At 44.1% G+C, this 20,294-nt stretch overlaps 1 protein-coding gene and 1 long non-coding RNA gene across 2 annotated transcripts in view; both read left to right on the forward strand.

Moving 5' to 3' along the window:
- The window catches only part of Trp (transient receptor potential), a 207,921-nt gene that overhangs the window by 35,894 nt on the left and 151,733 nt on the right, over nucleotides 1–20,294 (forward strand). The window lies entirely within an intron of this gene.
- On the forward strand, nucleotides 6,871–13,150 carry LOC143905686 (uncharacterized). The gene is made up of 2 exons (XR_013259290.1): nucleotides 6,871–7,164; nucleotides 12,490–13,150. It is a non-coding gene; the product is annotated as an uncharacterized LOC143905686 (long non-coding RNA).

Here is a 20,294-nt window from a genome sequence, read left to right on the forward strand (position 1 = left end):
TCATCTCGTATCTGTTCTGGTCTGGGTTCATTTCTACTCGAGAAGAGATGCCAGAGATCTTTTGCGACCTATCGACCAGAGACATAAGTCATCTTCCTGTGCGTAAACGATTCAGTGGAATGCGGCCGGAATGTTAGTTTCGTTCTAAATACTGCTTGACCCTGCAGACCGGAACCTTGGCGAATATAGAAGTGATTGTGATCGCCCTGTAACGGCTGTTTATACACGTCAAAGATTTCCGAGCCCAAATGCAACAAATCACTCATCCCTCACAATACACATTTTTTTTGGTTAGATCCCTCGGATGAGGGAAATTAAAGTGCCGTCAACACCATTTTAAGGCTATGGCTGCGTTCCTTTTGGGCGCTCACGCGCTGTAAGCTGCTGTAAGCATTATTCTATCTTCGTTGCACATTGAATATCAAACGAAGATAGAGCAATGCTTACAGCGCGTGAGCGCCCAAAAGGAACGCACCCTATATGACACTGCAATGTGTACATATGTATGAGTGCATGTGTAACTGTGTGTTTATGTCCGCGATGTAGTGAACTCGGTAATGCCGCAGGTGCGTTAGGCCCAAGGACTTCGCGGATTACTTCCCCCTGCGGCCACAATACACATATTGACACGTGACAAGGTTAAAACGATATAGACGACATTCGATACGAAGTAATAACTCGCACACAACGCATCGAGATAACCAATCGGCATCGCGGAAAAGAGGCTTCAATTTTTCGATACAAACGAAATTCATTCAGTTAACACGCCTCTTTTAAAAATGGATACGGAGTACATAATGCGAACTATCCTAGATGGATGGGATAAGGGTGTATCCATGGGTGGACGGCTGATATCTAACTTGCGATATCCTGACGATACCACTCTTCTTGCATCAACTGAGGAAGACATACTAAACCTCCTTCAACTCCTGGAAATAACAAGCCTCCAACTGACAAAACCAAGATGATGATTGTAGATTGGATGGCTGATAACAGACTTGATGTTAGAAGTATAGCGAATTGTGAGGTTGTACACAGCTATACCTACTTTAGCTCCACCATCACTAACAAAGGAGAATGCGAGGAAGAGATTAAGAGACGCTGTGCCATGACCAGGTCGGCAATTGACAAACTCACAAAAATCTGGAAAGACCGAAAAATAACCAAAAATACAAAAGTCTGCCTAATAAAGTGTTTTGTCCTCCCCATCTTCCTATACGGAGCTAAAACATGGAGGATTCGACAACCAGACCGCAGAAAAATAGACGCCTTAGAAATGTGGTGCTGGCGACGCCTCCTGAGAATAAGATGGACCGAACGACGTACCAACGCCTCCATATTAAAAGAGCTTAACATACAGCATAGGCTCTCGTCGATCGTTCGGCTACGGGTCTTGAAGTACTTCGGAAACATCACACGTAATGAGGACTCCATAGAGCGCCTATAGATAGTAGTACAGGGCCGAGTAGACGGCAAACGCTCGCACAGCCGATCCCCGACTAGATGGACTGATCTCATAAAATCTACAACAAAATGCTCTATCACAGAATGTTCTCGCAGTGCCACAAATAGAGACAAATGGAGGCAAATTGCAAGAGCTGCGGCGGAATCGGTATGCAGTTCATAACTACGACCACTCTGTCAAGAGTGTACGACTAAGAAAAAGAAGAAGAATTAATTATTTTAATAAAGAATTTATTTCTACTAATTATCAATTTGTAAAAAAAAATTAATTTATTTTCGCATAAATACTAATTTTCACGTACCTAACTAGAAATTTTTCTCTGACAAATTACCAATTTTTTAAGTAATACGTAATTTACTTCTACCTAAATATTATTAATTTTTGCGTAATTAGTAATTTTTTGTAACTAATTATTAATTTGCTAATTTAATAAAACTTTAGGTAAATATGTAGAATAACGGCACGTTCTCTGATTCCTTTAAAATTTTCAAATTTTGTGTATTTTGGGTAGTAAAAAAAATTCTCAGAAAGAAAATTGTTGCTCATGTTCGGTTTGTTTATAATTAATACTTAAAATATTACAAGGTTGGCGGCCGTGTGCGTAGATAGCAACAGGAGTGATTTTGACAGAGGCAAAGAAGTAGAGATATTAAAGTTGGAAAAAGATTGGAGGAGACGAGGTTGGCGGAGCAAGGAGGAGTGGAGGTGCGAGAATGCGAGGTTGACAGAGTAGAGAAGGGTGGGAGACGAGAAAAGGAAGAAAAGGTAAGGAAAGTTGACGTGAGAGAGGTGGCCGTTACGGCATAGACTGTAAAAAAGTAGATAGAGGGTTGACCGAATGGTAGGCTGTGGCGCGCGTGCGAGCATAGACTAGTGTGAATACAGAAGGCATAACTGCGGTAAGTGCTCGCTCGCGGCTATAGGATAAATAACAAGCAAGAGGGATAAGCGAAGGTAAGGAACGGCGGATGGAGATAGATAGGGAAGTAGAAACAGAAAGCGAACAGCAGGGAGATAAAAGAAACAGGAAAGAGGGAGAGGGTGAGAAAAAAACAAGAGGCAGACCAACGAAAGCGGAGGAACTCGCCAAACAGAGAGGAAGAACGGACAGCCTGGGATCGGTTAAAGATCTCTTACTGAAAAGAAAAAGAAAGGAGATAGAGGAGGAAGCAACCGCTAGGGCAGAGAAAAAAATTATAGAAAGATTCAACGAAACAAAAAGGATTTACAGATCACCGCCAAATAAGATAAAAAAAGAGAAAGAGAATAAAGGATATATGGCGGCGGAGGAGATGTTAAAGGAGATATTGAAGAAAATGGAGGAGCAAGAGAGGGAGAGAGAAAAAGATAAGGAAGATAGGAAAAGAGATAAAGAACAGATAAAAAATGAAATTAAAGGATTAAGGGAGGAATTGAAGAAGAGCAAAGAAAATTGGGAAAAACAGAGATATGCGTTAGAGGAAAGGGTTAAAAATAGATAGAGGACAAGATACAGAAGATAGAGGTAAAGGACGCAGAGGAGAGTGAAGGTGGGGAATTGCTGAGGAAAATGAAGGAGGTAGAAAGAAACATGGAGATGGCAGAGAGGAGAAGGAGGAAAAACAATATTATTATGAAGGAGGAGAAGCTAGGAAATGGCGGGGAAAAGAAGGAGAGACTTGAGAAGTTAATGGAGGAATTAAACAAAACAGAAGGGAGCTTCGAAGAAGTACAAGAACTAGGATATGCAGACAATAGATGGAGGTTGTTGAGATGTAAAAGTTGGGAGGCCAAGAGAGATATTATAAAGAATAGGAAGGAACTGGGAAAGAGGTACGAATGTTTTCTGGATGACGATCTCACCAAAGAGGAAAGGCGGATACAAACAGAGATAATAAAGATGGCAAGGGAGAAAAGAGAGAAAGGAAAAAGAGTCACAGTTGGTTATCAAAGGATATGGGAGGACAACAAAGTATGGAGATGGAACAAGAGTAAAGGAGGGTTAGAGAAGGGGAGGGACTTTTGTAGGGCTTAAGGAAAAGGAGAGGGTCGGGGAGTCGGAAAACGCAAAAAACATGAGAAGGAGGGAGGAGTCACAGGAGGGAAGAAGGAAAGGGGAAAAGAGAACAGAGGAAAGGCAGTGCCCTGCTTTCAGGGAGGAAAAAGGTAGTATGAGAGAGAAGGGAGAGGAAATCACAGGAGGAAACGATAGAGAGAAGGAAGAGGAATAAGAAAAGGTAAGGGTAAGAGAAAACAGGGAGGGGGTGGAGACATGGAAGTTGGCCTTCTGGAACGTAGCAGGCATAACAAATAAAGACAAGGACCTTTGGGATGGATTAAGGGAGTGGGATGTAATAGTTATGATAGAGACATGGTTGGATGGAAAAGGATGGAAGAGGGTAAAAGAAAAGTTACCAAAAAAATACAGTTGGAGAGTACAGTTAGCGAACAGGAGCAATAAGAAAGGTAGAGCGTGCGGAGGCATGTTGGTAGAAATTAGAAGTGGGTTAGAAGTGATAAATGAGAGAAGAAGGAAAACTAGAGGTTAAGATAAGAGTAGGAGAAGAAACCTGGAGAATAATAGGAATATACGTTAACAAAAATATGGAAAAGAAGTTAGAAGGCTTGAAGGAGTGCATGGAGGAGGGAGATTTGCGGGTAAAGACTATAATAGGTGGTGATTTTAACGCGAGAACGGGAGAGGAGGGAGGATGGGAAAAAGAAGTCGAGAGAGGAGGGAAAGAAAGAGGGAGAAAATCGAAAGACAAGAAGATGAATAAGGATAGCAGGACACTTCTTAAATTTATCGAGGAAAGAGGATGGATGATCTTAAACGGAGGCATTAAAAGAGATGAGGAAGGAGAGTACACATACACAGGAGGAAAAGGTGAAACAGTTATAGACTACATTTTAAGAGATAAGAATATAAGAGAAAAAGTGAAAAGATTAGAAGTTGGTAAAAAGGTAGATTCAGACCACCACTCTTTAATACTATGGATAAGAGGTACTACAAAGAGAATGCAGGGAAGGAAAGAGGAGGAAAAGATTAGAGAAAGAGGGATATGGAACGAAGAAGGAAGAACACAATTCATTGAGAGATTAGGGAAAATAGAAGGAGATAAAGAGCTGCAGGATGAAATAGAGGAAGGAACGTCGAAGATAAGAAAAGTATTAGATGAGATCAAAAAAGAGAAAAGAAGAGGAGCAAATAAGAGCAAACGAGGATGGAGGGACGTAGAATGTAAGGAGAGAATGAGAGAAGTCAAAAGAGAATTAAGAAAATGGAGGAAAGGGATTGGAGAGGTGGAAAGATATATAGGAGGTAGGAGGGAATACAGAGAATTGTGCAAAAAAAAGAAGGAAGAGGAAAAAGATAGGATGACAAGAGAAATAGGGGAAGCGAAAACGGAAGGTAAGATATGGGAATTGATAGGCAGAGTAAGGAAAAAAAGAAAGAGGGTAAACGAAAAGATAAAGATGGAAGATTGGAAAGAATACTTTATGGAACTAATGGGTGGGATGGAGAACAGGGTTGTGAAAGGAGAAGGAGGAGGGATCAGACATAAGGAGGAAGATATTGATCTGGAAGAGGTAAGAAACGTAATAAAGAAGCTAAAAACAGAGAAGGCAATCGGCTCGGACGGGATCCCGAACGAGGTTTGGAAGTTTGGTGGAGAAAAGATGGTGAGATGGATATGGGAAATATGTAAACGGGTGTGGAGGGGGGAAGGATGGCCGGAACACTGGAAGGAAGGTGAGATATTTCCAATAATGAAGAAAGGGGAAGGACGAGAGGTGAAGGACTACAAAGGAATAACGATCATGTCGTCAATGTACAAGATATACACGGCGGTGTTAGCAGAAAGGATAAGAAAGTAGAAACGAAGAACTTGATACCAGACAATCAGATAGGATTTAGAAAAGGAACGGGAACGATGGATCAGATATTCGCACTGAACTACCTGATAAACAGACAACTGGGATATAAGAAGGGGAAGATGACAGTCCTATTCGTAGACTTAAAGGCAGCATTTGACTCAGTAAATAAAGAAGTCCTAATCAAGGCAATGAAGGAGAGAGGTGTGAAGCAAGGACTAATAGACAGGGTAGAGGAAATGCTAAGAGAAACTTAAAGCAGTGTGAAAAGGGGAAAAGAAAGAGGAGACGCATTCTGGACGGCAAAGGGATTAAGACAAGGTTGCCCATTAAGCCCAATATTATTTAATTTATTAGTGGCGGACATAGAGGAGTTCATGAAAAAAGGTGGATGGGGGGGTGTAAGACTAAAAGAAGAGAAAATTTACAGTTTAATGTACGCAGACGACATAGCAGTGCTAGCGGAAGAGGAACAAGACATGAGAGCTATGATATGTAGGCTAGAGAGATACTTAGACATAAAAGGACTAACAATGAGTATAGAGAAGACAAAAATAATGAGATTTAGAAAGGGAGGAGGGAAGAGGAAGAAATATGACTGGAGATGGAAGGGAAAGAAGCTGGAGGAGGTCAAAGAATTCAAATATCTGGGGTATACATTGAAGGCAAACGGAGAGCAGGAGGCGCACATTAAAGATAGAAGAAGGAAAGCTGCAAGAGTAATGAAAGAGGTATGGGGGATAGGAAAGAGGATGTGGAAAAAAGACTGGAAAAGAAGGATCTGGCGATACACTGATATGGACGGTGATGGGATACGGGGCAGAAATATGAGGATGGAAGGAAAGAAGGGAGGTAAAAGGGATACACGAGAGATATCTCAGATGGATTTTCGGATTGAATTGGAGGACTCCAGGATACATGGTTAGAGATGAAATGGAGAGGGAGAAGATGAGAGGTGGGGCAAGCAAGAGAGCATGGAAGTTCAAAAAGAAACTAGAAGAGGGCAATGGAGGGGGAATAGCGAGGAAATGCCTGGAAGAAATGAAAGACAGATGGAAGAAGGGAAAGATAATAGGCAATTGGGAGCAGGAGAGAAAAGACTACTTAAAGGAAATTGGGGTAGAAGAAGGAGAAGAGGAAGGGTTTAAAGAGGAAGTATTGGAAAATAGGGAGAGACTCAAGCAAAGACGGGAAAGGATGGAAAAGATCATGAAATCAAAATCAAATAAGTGGTGCAAGATTATAAGGAAGGACGGGATTCGGGATTATCTAAAGAAGGGTTGGGAGGAAGCAAGATGGAGTAGAATCGCAAGATTGAGACTGGGCAACGAAATTAAGGAAGGATTATATTAAGGAGAAGAGGATAACAGAAAGTGCAGGATGTGTGAGAGGAAAGAGGAGACATGGGAACATGTCTGGGAAGTGTGTATAAGATGGGAAAGTTGGGACGGAGAGAGCTGGCGGGATGTGGTGGGGAAGATATTGGGCGAGCAGGGAGAGGGGGAGGAGTGGATGAAAGCGATAGAGGAGATAAAGCGGGGCGGGAACAAGTAAAGGGAAAAGGAGGGTACTTGGTAGAGGTAATAGACAATTGTTTAATTACAGACTAGGTCAGCGTGAGGGAGTTCACGTGACAATGGAAAGGATGGAGTGCAGAGCGAGAGTTATAGTGGAGAAGGAGACACTGGAGAAGCTAATCAAGGAACAATCGAGTGAGATGTTAAGAGGGATGAAGGAAGAGCTAAGGGACCAAATAGAGGAGATCGAGAGCCTGAGAAGGAAGATACGCAGGATAGAACAGGGCACAGGGAAAATGAAGAGAGATGACAGCGAGGAGAGCACGGGTAGGCTTGCGAATACAAAATGGTGGTCCGACGAGGAGAGGAGGAATGATGATAATGAGTGGAGGAAGAAGAATGTAATAATAAGGGTAGAAAGAAATAGATGGACAGAAAATGGAACGAACTGGGAAAAGGTGAAGCAGCTTTTCTCAGAGGGACTAAAGACCAGAATTGAAGCGAAGGAAATAAATGTGATAGGAGCCAGAGGAAATTGGCTCACGATGCTTGTGAGACTGGGAAGCGAGGAGGATAAATATGGAGGGTGTTGGACGCGAGGAGGAGGGTAGGGAGTAAGTTGAAGGTAAAGATGGATGAGAATAAGTCTATAGAGAAGAGACTCAAGGAAGAAGAGGAGAAGAAAAAGAGAAAGGAAAGGAGGGAGGGGGATGGCGGGAGACCAAAGATGTCCACGGAGGAGGAGATAGCAAGCAGGCTAAAAGAGAGCCTGCTAATGGATTCAGATGAGGAGAGACGCAAAACAAAGGCCGATTAGGAAGAAGGGAAGGCCAGCAGGCAACGAGGAAGACGAGGAGAGAGGACGGCTGAGAAGGGAAGATGAGGAGCCGAAGTTCGACGAGCACATAGAAGCTTCCTTTTTTCAATGTTTTTTTGTTTTTTTTTTTTATGTTTTTGTTTTTCTGATCTTTGAATTTTTGGTTTTTGATTTTTTTATTCTGATTTTGTTATTATAAATTATTGATAAGTTTCTTTCGGTGGATTATGGATTATTCAAGATTTGTACAGGGTTGGGTACGTCCCTATAAAACGCCGTTTGTCGAAGAAAAGGAGGATTGGAAGGGAGGATGTGAAGATTTGGGTACGTTCCTCAAAAACGCCCTTTAAGGCCCCTTCGGGGCAAATAAAGTACCCATTACATACATACATACTGTTACGCCCGTGCTGGACACTGAGTAGAGAAGTCGGGGAAAGCTGTGAAGCGCGCTCTTTGACAACGGGAGTTTGTTTATGGATTTATTGATTTTCTGTCTGGCGGATTTTTGGAATCCGCACGCGTTCTGTTTTACGAGCTCAGAATAAACGCATTTCTTAAGTTCTTTTGAGTTCTTTTTTCCTTTTGCGAGTTTCGCAAAATACGTGCGCGAGTGTGGAATGCGCGATAGTGTTACGACGGCGAGCTTACTCGACGAGCGTAACATTTTGGGGGCTCGTCCGGGATGCGAGGCGACGAACGCAGTATCCCGAACAGGATGACGACCACGCACACCCCGCCGAGGACCCGTTCGCAGGCCGCGGCGTCGGCAACAACGGAGGCGGGCGCGACCTATCCGCAGGATGCGGGGGCGACGGAGGCAGAGGCGGGTGCTTTCGAAGCTGTCTACTTGGAGCTTCAAAAGTTGCGCCAGGAGCGGCGGCTGGAGCAGCAGGAGCAACAGTTTTCCGCAGCGAGTTGGAGGCTCGCCTGAAGGAACGCGATGCTACGGTGGCACGTCTTCAGGAGCAACTTGCTGTAGATCAGCTAAGTCCCTCCAATAATGTTTTTCGGAGAAGATCTGCCCGTTTTGGGAGCGGATTTAGAACGTCTAGCGCGTTTAGCCTATTCGGAATGCTCGGCCGAGGTGCGGGATAAGATTGCGTGCGCCCAGTTCGTTGCGGCGCTTTCTGACGGTTTCGTAAAACAAACTCTTCAGTTAGAGGGATTAACTTCCTTGAGAGCCGCCATAGAGAGGGCCATGGCAATAAAAGTCATCTAAGCGAATAGTTTTTTGCGGAAATTTGAAAGTAGAGATTTCGGAAAAGGCAGAGCTGGGAACGACATTAAATCGGCGGGGAATGAGAAAGATGGAAAGAGTTCTGCAAATTTTAAGAAGAATTCGGGTTTCAGGACGAGATTCGGGCGTGAGGAAAACGAGTGCTGGCAGTGCGGTGCCAAAGGGCACTTTCGGTCGGAATGCCCTTCTCTAACTACCGAAAAGAAGGGAAACTTGGAATAGCCGAGTTCAGCGGGGCATGTTCGGCTCAGGAGTGCAAAGGCCCTGCGAAATTAAGTAGGATAAGTAGCGGGTTAAGTGATTTTTGTTTTCGCGGCCGAGTTAATGGCCGGACTTGCGTCTTTAGAATAGATACGGGCTCCGATGTGTCAGTACTTAGGGAAGATTTGTTAAGTTCTTTGCAATCACCCACTCCTGTAGAGAGATATTTCTTGACCTATCCAACGGGAGAAACGGTTCCTGTAAAACATAGAGTGGTGGTTGGAATCGAAATAAGAAATTTTTCTTTGAATTTTCCGGTAATCATAGCGGCCATAAAAGACGAGTGTATTCTAGGAGCGGACTTTCTTTCAAAAATAGGGGTAGGAAGCGTTTTCTCTTCGGTTTTTGAGGAAACGGTGTCAGAGAGTCAAGAAAACTTTTTCTGTTCCCGAATTTGTAGTTTTGATAAGGGGATTCCTTTTTTTCTTAAGGAATTCTTTGAGAAAAATTCCGAAACTCTCAACGCTTCTCAAAAGGAGCAGTTTGCTGAATTGGTGATCGAGTTTCAAGATGTCTTTTCGGAAGATGTGGTTGCAGGAAATAGCTCCGTCGTTGAGCATGTTATTAGGGTGAAAAATTCTTCTCCGATTAAACAGGTTCCTAAGCGAATTCCACTGCATATGCGAGAAGAGGTGGAAAAGATTTTAAACGAAATGAAACAACGTGGTGTCATCGAAGAATCTCATAGCGCCTGGGTTTCTCCAGCTGTTTTAGTAAAAAAAAAAGATGGAACGATTAGATTCTGTATCGATTTCAGGAAGCTCAATGCCATTACAGAAAAAGATTCTTATCCTATTCCCAGAATAGATGATTTTTTTGATCGTTTATCCGGAAATTCCTGGTTCACCGCCTTAGATTTAAAAAGCGGTTATTGGCAGGTGAAGCTTCGTTCTCAAGATAGGGAGAAAACGGCTTTCTCTATAGGAAATGGCTTATGGCAGTTTACTGTAATGCCATTTGAATTATGTAATGCTTCTGCTACTTTTGAGCGATTGATAGAGCAGGTTCTTCGTGAGATATTGAATAAGATCTGTATGGTTTATTTGGATGATGTCATTATCTATAGTATAACTTTCGAAGGAATGCTGGCAAATTTAAGGGAAGTATTTCTTCGTTTACGGGGTGCAAATTTAAAATTCAATCCAAAAAAATGTACTTTCTTCGGGAGAGAAGTGAAATACTTAGGCCATGTCGTTTCAGAAAAAGGAATCTCCACTGATTTGGAGAAAATTAAAACCGTTCAAGAGTGGCCTATTCCTCAAAATAGGAAGCAAGTGCGAAGCTTCTTGGGACTCTGCTTTTATTATAGGAAATTTGTAAAGGGATTTTCTCTTATTGCTAAGCCATTATTTTCTTTAACTGAGAATTTTAGAAAATTTGTGTGGGATGAGCGTTGTCAAGAAGCTTTTGAGAAGCTTAAACAAAACTTAATTTTTCCTCCTATTTTAGCTTTCCCAATAGAAAAAGGGGAATTTATTCTTGATACTGACGCTTCAAATCACGGCTTGGGCGCGGTACTTTCTCAGATTCTAAATAGTAGGGAGAGGGTCTTAGCTTATTATAGTCGAGTTTTGAGCAAGTCTGAAAGAAACTATTGCGTAACTCGTCGGGAGCTGTTAGCTTTGGTGGAGGCTTTGAAGACCTTCCATCACTATTTATATGGACGTGAATTCTCGGTTAGAACGGATCATATTTCGTTACGCTGGTTGATGTTTTTTAAAAATCTAGAAGGGCAGTTAGCACGTTGGATGAAACGCCTACAACAATTTAATTTCGTAATCAAGCACCGAGCAGGAAAGGTGCATGCAAACGCTGACGCGTTGTCTAGGCGTTCATGTGCGGAAGGAAACTGCAGATATTGTGATAAAGTGGAGATGGGGGAAGAAAGTATTGTAAGGGGACATGTTAGAAGAATAATCTTCAAAGAAATTGAATCTGCGGACTGGAAAAGAATGCAATTGGAGGACCCTTCAATTGTAGAAATTTATCGTGGAAAAAAGGAGAATAGGCAACCTCTTCGTCAAGAAATAGCTCAGAGAGATTCGACTGCTAAGGCTCCAATGGGATTCCCTGGTGATTAAAGACGGGATTTTGTGTAGGAAATGGGAGTCTCCAAATTTATGTTCCGTTGTTTTTTAAACTATAGTTCCTCGAGGAATGATTTCGCGAATTTTAGAAGAAGCTCATGATTCTTCCACAGGTGGCCATTTTGGTGTCAATAAGACCTTAGAGAAGATCCGGAAACATTTTTATTGGGCTTTCTGTAAGCAGGATGTTAAACATTGGTGTAGGACTTGTAAAGTTTGCGTTTCAAAGAGAGGGCCATCTGATAAAGGAAAGTCTTCTATGCAAATTTACAATGTCAGGGCGCCTTTTGAAAGAATTCAAATGGATGTTCTTAATCCCCTTCCAACTTCTTCTTCGAGAAATAAATATCTGTTGGTGGTTACGGACTGTTTCACAAAATGGGTGGAAGCTTTTCCGCTTGGAAATATTAGGGCTAAAACGATTGCGGAAGTTTTCTTGAGTCAAGTGGTTTCCAGATACGGCATTCCTTCGGAATTACATACTGACCAAGGAAGAAATTTTGAATCTCGATTATTCTTGGAACTAACTCAGTTATTGGGAATTAAAAAAACTAGAACTACTCCATTTCACCCTCAATCCAATGGTCAGGTGGAACGTCAACATTAGACGTTGTTGAATTATCTGGCAAAGTTTGTTGCTGAAAATCAACGAGATTGGGATCGTTGGATTCCATTAGGGTTGTTGGCGTATAGGTCTTCTAAACATGAAACTACTGGTTTTACTCCTGAATTGCATTTAGGTCGGGAGTTAAGATTATCCTTGGATCTACTTCGCGGACATCCTCCTGGTTCTGAGACTATTCCTTCGGAAAGAGAATATTTCCGTCACTTGAAAGAAAAAATGGATCTCATTCATAACATTGTATGTCAACGTATGGAAATTAAGTCTCAAAAAGCCAAGGCACTTTATGATCGGAAAGATAGACAATTATGCTATGAGCCTGGGCAAAAAGTCTGGTTATTTAATCCTCGAAGAAAAATAGGAATAACTCCTAAGTTACAAAGTAATTGGGAAGGTCCTTTTAAAGTCGTTAAAAGAATAAATGATGTAGTTTATTGCATTCGTAGGTCTAAACGGCATAAGAACAAAGTCGTTCATTTAGATAGATTAGCTACTTTTTATGAGAGGTAATTCCTTTCGAATTACGATTTTCATCCGGAGCGCAAAGCCCAAAAAAAATTTCAATTTATTTAATTAGTTTTTAGGTTTTTTTAAGAAAAAAATATTTTTCTTTTGTTGTTACTTTCAGCTACTTCTCCGGGAAGATGGTGCCGAACAACATCAGGCGAGGATATTAACTAAAAGAAGACCGCCTTGTCCACGGTTTTTGATCATGGTTTTTCCGTGGGACTTAGGGCAAATGCCAAAGCGGGGACTGGGGAGTCTTGCGAGACGCAGGGTCCACGAAAGTTTCCCCCTCCAGTCCGAAGACTCTCAAGAGGATAGCGCTGGTAACAGAAGGAAAGCCGACGTTGAAGAGGTTTACACGTGGAAAGAAGCGTTTTTGGATTGAGAGAAGAAACGAAGCTGGTTAACTCGCAGCTTAGCTCGAGGTAGAGCAGGAAGCGTTTCAAGTTCCCGGAAATCTAAGAGAAAGAAACTGCTTGTAACTTTCCTCTAGTTGTCGGGACGACAACTTAAGAAAAGGGGGACAATGTTACGCCCGTGCTGGACACTGAGTAGAGAAGTCGGGAAAAGCTGTGAAGCGCGCTCCTTGACAACGGGAGTTTGTTTATGGATTTATTGATTTTCTGTTTGGCGGATTTTTGGAATCCGCACGCGTTCTGTTTTACGAGCTTAGAATAAACGCATTTCTTAAGTTCTTTTGAGTTCTCTTTCCTTTTGCGAGTTTCGCAAAATACGTGCGCGAGTGTGGAGTGCGCGATAGTGTTACGGCGGCGAGCTTACTCGACGAGCGTAACAATACTTAAAATATTACAATGTCGGAAAGTAAAGAAATAATTATTTATGAATATACATATGTTTTACTTCTTACTATTAAATCATATGTTATTTACAACCTTATTCAATTATATTTTTTTAAATTACAATCTATGTATGTTAAAGCAGAGAATAGTAGAAAGCATAAATACAGGGTATTCTCTGCTTTAACCAAAAGCACAAACTGTTGTCTGCTTTAATTGTGATTTTTTAAATTTTCGTCCCAAAACATTTTTCAAATAAAGAGCCATGTATTTGTATTACTAATTACATCTTGAAATGCAAGCAAGGAGTGTTATTAATTTGTTTTACTAAATATAATATATCGAACACAACTATATTAAAGTTGTAAATAACATAATATGATCTAATTGAAATAAGAAGCAAAATAAATATCCATAAATTATCGTTTCAATTATTATTTCTTTACTTACTGACATCGTCATCTTAAGTATTAATTAGAAACAAACAAAACATGAGCGATAATTCCCCCCTCCCCCGTTCTCAGAATTTTTTTTACTACACAAAATACACGAAATTTGTAAATTTAAAAAAAAATTGATCGAAGAGGGTACTATTATAGTACATATATTTACCAAAATTTATTTTGTTGTTATTGCTAATTTTGTAAATAATTAATATTTTCAGACACCATGGTATAAAATCAACGTCTATCATAATAATGGATAATAATATATGTACTCGATTCAACTAATTAGCATAATTGCCTACTGTTACGTACAAAATTTTATCCTAAAATTTCGGACAACACACGTTGAAATTTTTGAACGTTTTTTAGACGACGCGCACGCTAGCTCGGAATTCCGAGCGAACGCTCGAGTCAATACAAATGTTTGTTTTATTCTACGGTTATCGGACGGCCGTTGTTAGGCTCGGGGCCAGATAGGGCCCAAAACTACGTTTCTAGAAACTTCTAGAAAACCTCCCCCCTTAAGACGCGTAGGAAGTGGTGAGAATCTCGTGCAGGGAGTTCTGGCTATTTTCGGATATAAAAAAGGCGGAGAACGCCGCGGAGCGACACATCGTTTTTGGCTTCGGCTTTGTTAGTCACATAATTTTGGACTTTGGCTCTGTTACTTAAATCATTTTTCTAACTCTTATTCAATTCCAGACAGTCACTTTCCGACATTTGACTATATACGTTCAAATCCGAGCATTCGCGCTCGATTCTGGGGCTTAATCCTTGTAAACAAAATGATAAATTTATTTTGCCAGTGAATAGAATAACAATTTAAAATACTTTAATTCTTAATCCCTGTACTTTTATACTTTAAGACCACGCTTCACGCATAACTCAATTTGTATTAAGTACTAAAATCTAAAGAATAAAGGTAAGATAAGTTTGAAAAAGGGAATAAGCTTGAAATCTGGGATCTTATCTCGTATTAAAATTCTTAATCAATCACTCCTGAGATTCGACTCACAGTTTTCGCTGACAAAGAGCGTGGCGATCTGTCCTGGGCGCTGACGAAAAGTATGGCAAACTGGTACTTTTGCTGCCGAAAGGCGTGACCATTACGGGGTTGTTCTTAGAAATTGTAATAATCGTTATTAATTCTCGAAAGTAAATTTGGCTTTTACGCTGACGAAGAGTGTGGCGGTTTGGCTTTGAGCACTGACAAAGAGTGTGTCGATCGAGTTTTAACTTCGAGCATTGACCAAAAAACGAACGAACAACAAACAGAACGTGACACTACAATACAATACAAATTGCGCTACAGATCACTTTCTCGTTCTCTTCAACTTTTACAATTTATAATACAGCATATACGTACTACATACATACATGTGCAATTTTGGATATACTTTCCTTCTTACAGATCTTCTCGATCTTTCTTAAAGATCTCCTCGACATCAGCTCTCTGCGATCAATATATATTGATGATCACTATCTGTCACGACTTTGATTTTTGCATGACGCGAACGAAATTCGGAATTAAACGATCGGTATTTAACGATAAGCCGCGCGGCCCATGTGGCGCTCGAGCTCTCGCGATGCTCCCACAAAATTGGTGCCGCAGTCGCTGTGTAAAAGGGAGCAACGTCCGCGACGGGCCACGAAGCGTCGCAGCGCAGCGAGAAAGGAATCCGTGGACAGAGAAAACGCGACCTCCAGGTGGATCGCCTTGACGGTGAAACATACGAACAGGCCTAAATATGCCTTAAATGAAAAGACTCCTCGAGCTCGGCGGGGGGTTATCGCAAACGGACCCGCGAAGTCCACGCCGCTAATCGAGAACGGTTTGACCGCGCCAACCCTTTCGACCGGCAAATCTGCCATGGGGGGTTGGAGGGTGCGAGGATTCGCTCGGAAACACCCGTAACAATCGGAGAGGACCCGTTGCCTCGCGCGATGGACTCCGAGTATCCAGTATTGCTGGGCGAGCAGATACTGGAGCGTGCGTCTACCGGGGTGCAAGTGGGCGCGGTGCACCTGTTCGATAATGAGCTCGGTGAGTCGGTGGGCATTCGGTAGCAGCACGGGGTGTTTGAATTCGAAACTCAGTCCCGAGTGGCTGAGTCTGCCGCCCACCCTGAAAAGTCCCGTTGGGTCTAGAAACGGAGCGAGTTTGCTGAGCGGCTTGGGGAGCCTCCTTCCGTTCCTTAATCGATCGATTTCCTCGCCGAAGGACTCTCTGAACCAATTTTACTACCGCCAGTAGCGCCGAATGCGCTTCGAGTTGATCCACGGCCAAGGTCGCGGGTACCGGCTTGGCCCTGGATCGAATCGTAAACCGTATGATATACGCGATTACCCTACTAATTTTATCTAACGACGAATGTCTGTTTAGTAATGACGAAATGACATTGGGTGTCTCGTACACGACGAGTGTAGCGATTCTTTCCTCCTCGCACTGACCCGCCTCGTCAAATGCCGGCTCGGTGCGGGACTCGAAATCTATCAACCATTCAGGGCCTCTCCACCATAATGAATTTGCCACGAGTTCGCGAGGGAAAAGTCCGCGCGAGCAGTGATCGGCCGGATTGCATTCGGTGACGACATGCCCCCAGGCCGATACCGGAGTTTTCTCTTGTATTCGAGCGACGCGATTACGCACGAAAGTCTTCCACCGGTGCGGGGAAGAAAGGATCCAGTAGAGGACCACCTTGGCGTCAGACCAGGCGTACTCTTCATCGATATTCAAGTGTCCCCGTAGGACCTGACGGACGTAAGCCATCAGGTTCGCGAGGAGCAACGCGGCGCAGAGCTCTAGTCGAGGTAGAGAGATGGCGCGTAGCGGGGCTACCTTTGACTTGGCGCAAAGGATCACGACTCTAGTCTCCGAAGGGGTTATAACACGCAGGTATACCACCGCCCCGTATCCTTGTTCGCTCGCGTCGCAGAAGCCATGTATTTCGCGCCGAACGTCATCGCCCGCGGAAAAGGTGCAAGGGATACGCAGGGAAGCCAGCGCGTCGAATTCGGCCTGATACCGTTGCCATTGTCGGCTGACATCTAATGGTGGTTCGTCGTCCCACCCGAGCCCCAACGTCCACAATCGCTGTATTAGTCGCTTCGCGGTAAAGGTCAATGGCGCCAAGAATCCCAAGGGATCGAAAATACGGGTTACCTCTGACAATATCGTACGTTTAGTGCACCTCCTAGTGAGCGGGTTGAGCGAGAACCCAAAGCTATCCGACTGCGAGTGCCAACGAAGGCCCAGCACCTTGAGTGCCTGATTTCCGGGCATCTCGAAGGACAGCATTGTCTGGCTGCAGACCTCTGGGTCGAGCCCCTCCAACACGGCGGGATGGCTGCTCGCCCACTTTCGCAACTCAAAGCCGGCGCTCCGAAATAATTCGAGCAATTGATCGCGAAGCGCGATGGCTCGTTCGACAGTGCGGACGCTGGTGACGACGTCGTCCACGTATAGTGACTCGAGCAGTGTAACGTAGACCAAGGGGTACCTAACTCGATGATCGTGAGCCAACTTAAGGAGGCAGTATATCGCCAGAAACGGCAAAGCCGTGCTACCGAAAATAATCGTCGTGAGCAAGTAGTCGAGAACGGGATCCGACTCCGAAAAACGCCAAACGATGCGCTGATAGTTTCGGTGTTCCGGGTTTATCCAGATTTGTCGGAACATCTGTCTTACGTCCGCGGTAAGGGCCACGGGTTCCGCGCGAAATCGGAGTAGAACCGCGATAATCTCCGGTTGCAACCTCGGACCACTGAGGAGCGTGTCGTTCAGCGACTGCCCATTCGGGCACTTCGACGAGGCGTCGAAAACGACTCGAAGTATAGTCGTGGTGCTATCCAGCTTGTGAACCCCATGATGGGGTAAATAGTAAACGCGACCGTCCGCGGGGGGTGGCTCGCTTGCCAATTCCATGTGCCCGCTGTCGAGGTAATCCCGCATGAATGCGTTATAGCTGTTTCGAAGCTCCCAGTTCGCCTTAAAGCGGCGCTCGAGTGCGCGCAATCTGTTAACGGCTATCGGCCGAGAGTCCATGAAGACCGGAGGGTCGGACGCGAAGGGGTATTTCACGACGAAGCGTCCCGAATGATCGCGATAGGTGGTCTGTTCGAAGCACTCCTTACAACGTCGATCCTCGTTGGAGCAAGGAATCTGTTCCGGAACCTCCTCCAAACTCCAGAATCGTTCCACCGCGGCGTCAATGGATTCGATGGTGGTGGCGAGGGAATGCAACCGTTGCTCGCGCAACGACGGCGAGATCGCGCCCATTAATACCCAGCCGAATGCAGTGTTGAATGCGTCCGTTCGCCCGTTCTGCCGGTACGCCGCCCGTTGCGCAACACCGACACGAATGAGTCCGCCCCCAGTAGAATGTCGACGGCGTCGGGTAAGTGGTACTCCGGATCCGCGAGCGGCAGCCCCCGTAGGTGGCTCCATGATTTCGCGTCGACGCGGGTATGGGGTAGCGGCGAGGTAATGCGCGAGAGCACCGTGGCCTCGATCGGGAACCGGAGGTTCTCCCGATCTCGCGCCCGAACAACGAACGAGGTGATGCCTCTTGTGGTGGCGGTTTTGTTGTCGTTGACGCCCAACACGGTTGCCCGATGCCTTGTCCGAGCAAAGCCCCCCCGTTTGAGGCAGCTCTCGGTGACGAAATTCGCCTGACTCGCGCTATTGAATAACAGGCGGACCGGAAACGCGCTGCCGTAGGCGTCGAGCGCCTCCGTCCGAACGGTCGACAGGAGGACGACGCGGCTTGAGATGCTCGCCATCGAGATGATCGGTTTCTCGACCGCGCTCGCGGGCGCCACGGTTTCGTTAACGGCCGGCGGGACCGCCGGGGCGGTCGCGGCAGGCGGGTCGGTAGCCCGCTCGAAATGCAGGAGGGTGTGGTGTTTCGCCTGACAGGACCGGCAGGCCCAAGAGCTAGGGCAACTCTTTAGATTATGTCCTGCCCGAAAGCAGTTTAGGCAAAGTCCTTTTTCTCGAGCGAAATTATGTCGGTCCTTGGTTGAGAGTTTTAAGAACTCGGGGCACTTAGCCAGTAAATGCTGCTCCCCACACTTGGGGCACGCGGCATTCCGCGCGACGAGCGAGTTTGTCGACGCGGCCCTCCTCGACGATTGATTTTGCGCCTTCAATTTGTTTGATTGCGGTGAAGCGTCCGACACCGCCGCGAGCACCGTGCAATATCCCGCTAGAAACGTGGTCAATTGTTCATACCGGGGTGGTTCCGCGGACATATGGGTTGCCTCGAATTTCTTCCGTAGCGTAGGTGTGAGCTTCTCTAACAAGTGGTTCAATAGTACGAAATCCCACGCTTCCACCGGATAACCCATCATCTGCAGGGCGCGCGTGTTCTCGGTGAACACGTCCAGCAGGGCTCGGAGTGACTCGGCGGTATCCGCGACCAAGGGTTTGGCGTGTGCGAAAGCGCGCCAATAATGCGTGGCCAACTTTCGCCTGTTTTGATAGCGCCCCCGAAGCGTATCGTACGCGATCACGTAATTCTCCGCGGTCAACGGTAAGTTCTTTACGACGCCAAGAGCCTCTCCCGACAGCGAGGCTAACAAATATTGAAACTTTTGTATTTCGGCGACCCCAGGATTCCCGTGGATTGCCGTGTCGAATAAAGCGATGAAGGACGGCCATAGGGCAAGGTCGCCCTCGAATTTAGGGAGATCGATCTTCGGCAATTTGATGGCCAAAGTAGGCGCGGGTCGCGACAACTGTTGTGCGGCTGCTCGCTCCGCGGCGGTTAAAGTTTCGTATCTTCCTATTACCGCGAAACGCATCCGGTCGAAATCGTCGCGAATCGCGTCCTCGGCAGCGAATTCTTCATCCGTCGCATCCTGGATGATCCTGAGGTGAGCTTCCTCAAAATCCCCGACCACTTGGCGCACGGTTGGATAACGCACGAGAAAATGGTCTGTTTTTTGTAGCTGCACTGCTGAACTAGTGCACACTGGTGCAGTGAGTTAAAGTAAAACAAAATATACCTGTCTCATTCTAACTTATTGCACCAGTGTGCACTAGTTCAGCAGTGCAGCTACATCTATAACTCCAGAACTGATCAACCAAATCTTAACGAATTGTATATGAAATAGGAGTAGAAAAGATTGAAGAATATAATAAAATTAATAAAAATTGCTAATAATCAAGGGGTTCTTTTTTAATAAAATTTTGAATTTTTGCAGAAATGTTTGTTTATGCTTTAATTTCCGCAAATTTGGAGATATCGATCTATTTTTAATTTTATTATATTTTTCAGTCTTTTCTACCCCTATTTCATATATAATTCTTTAAGATTTGGTTGATTAGACTCAGCTTTAAACGTGATCAAAGGACCCTAATCTTTAGAAAAATGTTTGTAATAGCTTTAACTTCTGTAAATTTTAAGATATCGGTGTATTTTTAATTTTGTTATATTCTTCAGTCTTCTCTATTTCTATTTTATATAGTTCTTTAATGCCGGTATTCATAGTCGGGTCTTATATTCAAGTTAAAAACGAGATGCAAGTACTAGTTGCTCTAACTTTCGCAAATATTGAGATATCGGGCTGGTGGTTTTTTTTTATTTTTTTTTTATTTTTTTTATTTATTTATTTTTTTTTTTATCAATAGAGTATCATTCAAGGAAAGTCGGTATTGAATTTGGCGATGATCGGTAAAG

Source organism: Temnothorax americanus, unplaced genomic scaffold (assembly GCF_048541705.1).
Source record: "Temnothorax americanus isolate GAGA-0224 unplaced genomic scaffold, ASM4854170v1 Scaffold65, whole genome shotgun sequence".
Taxonomy (NCBI): domain Eukaryota; kingdom Metazoa; phylum Arthropoda; class Insecta; order Hymenoptera; family Formicidae; genus Temnothorax; species Temnothorax americanus.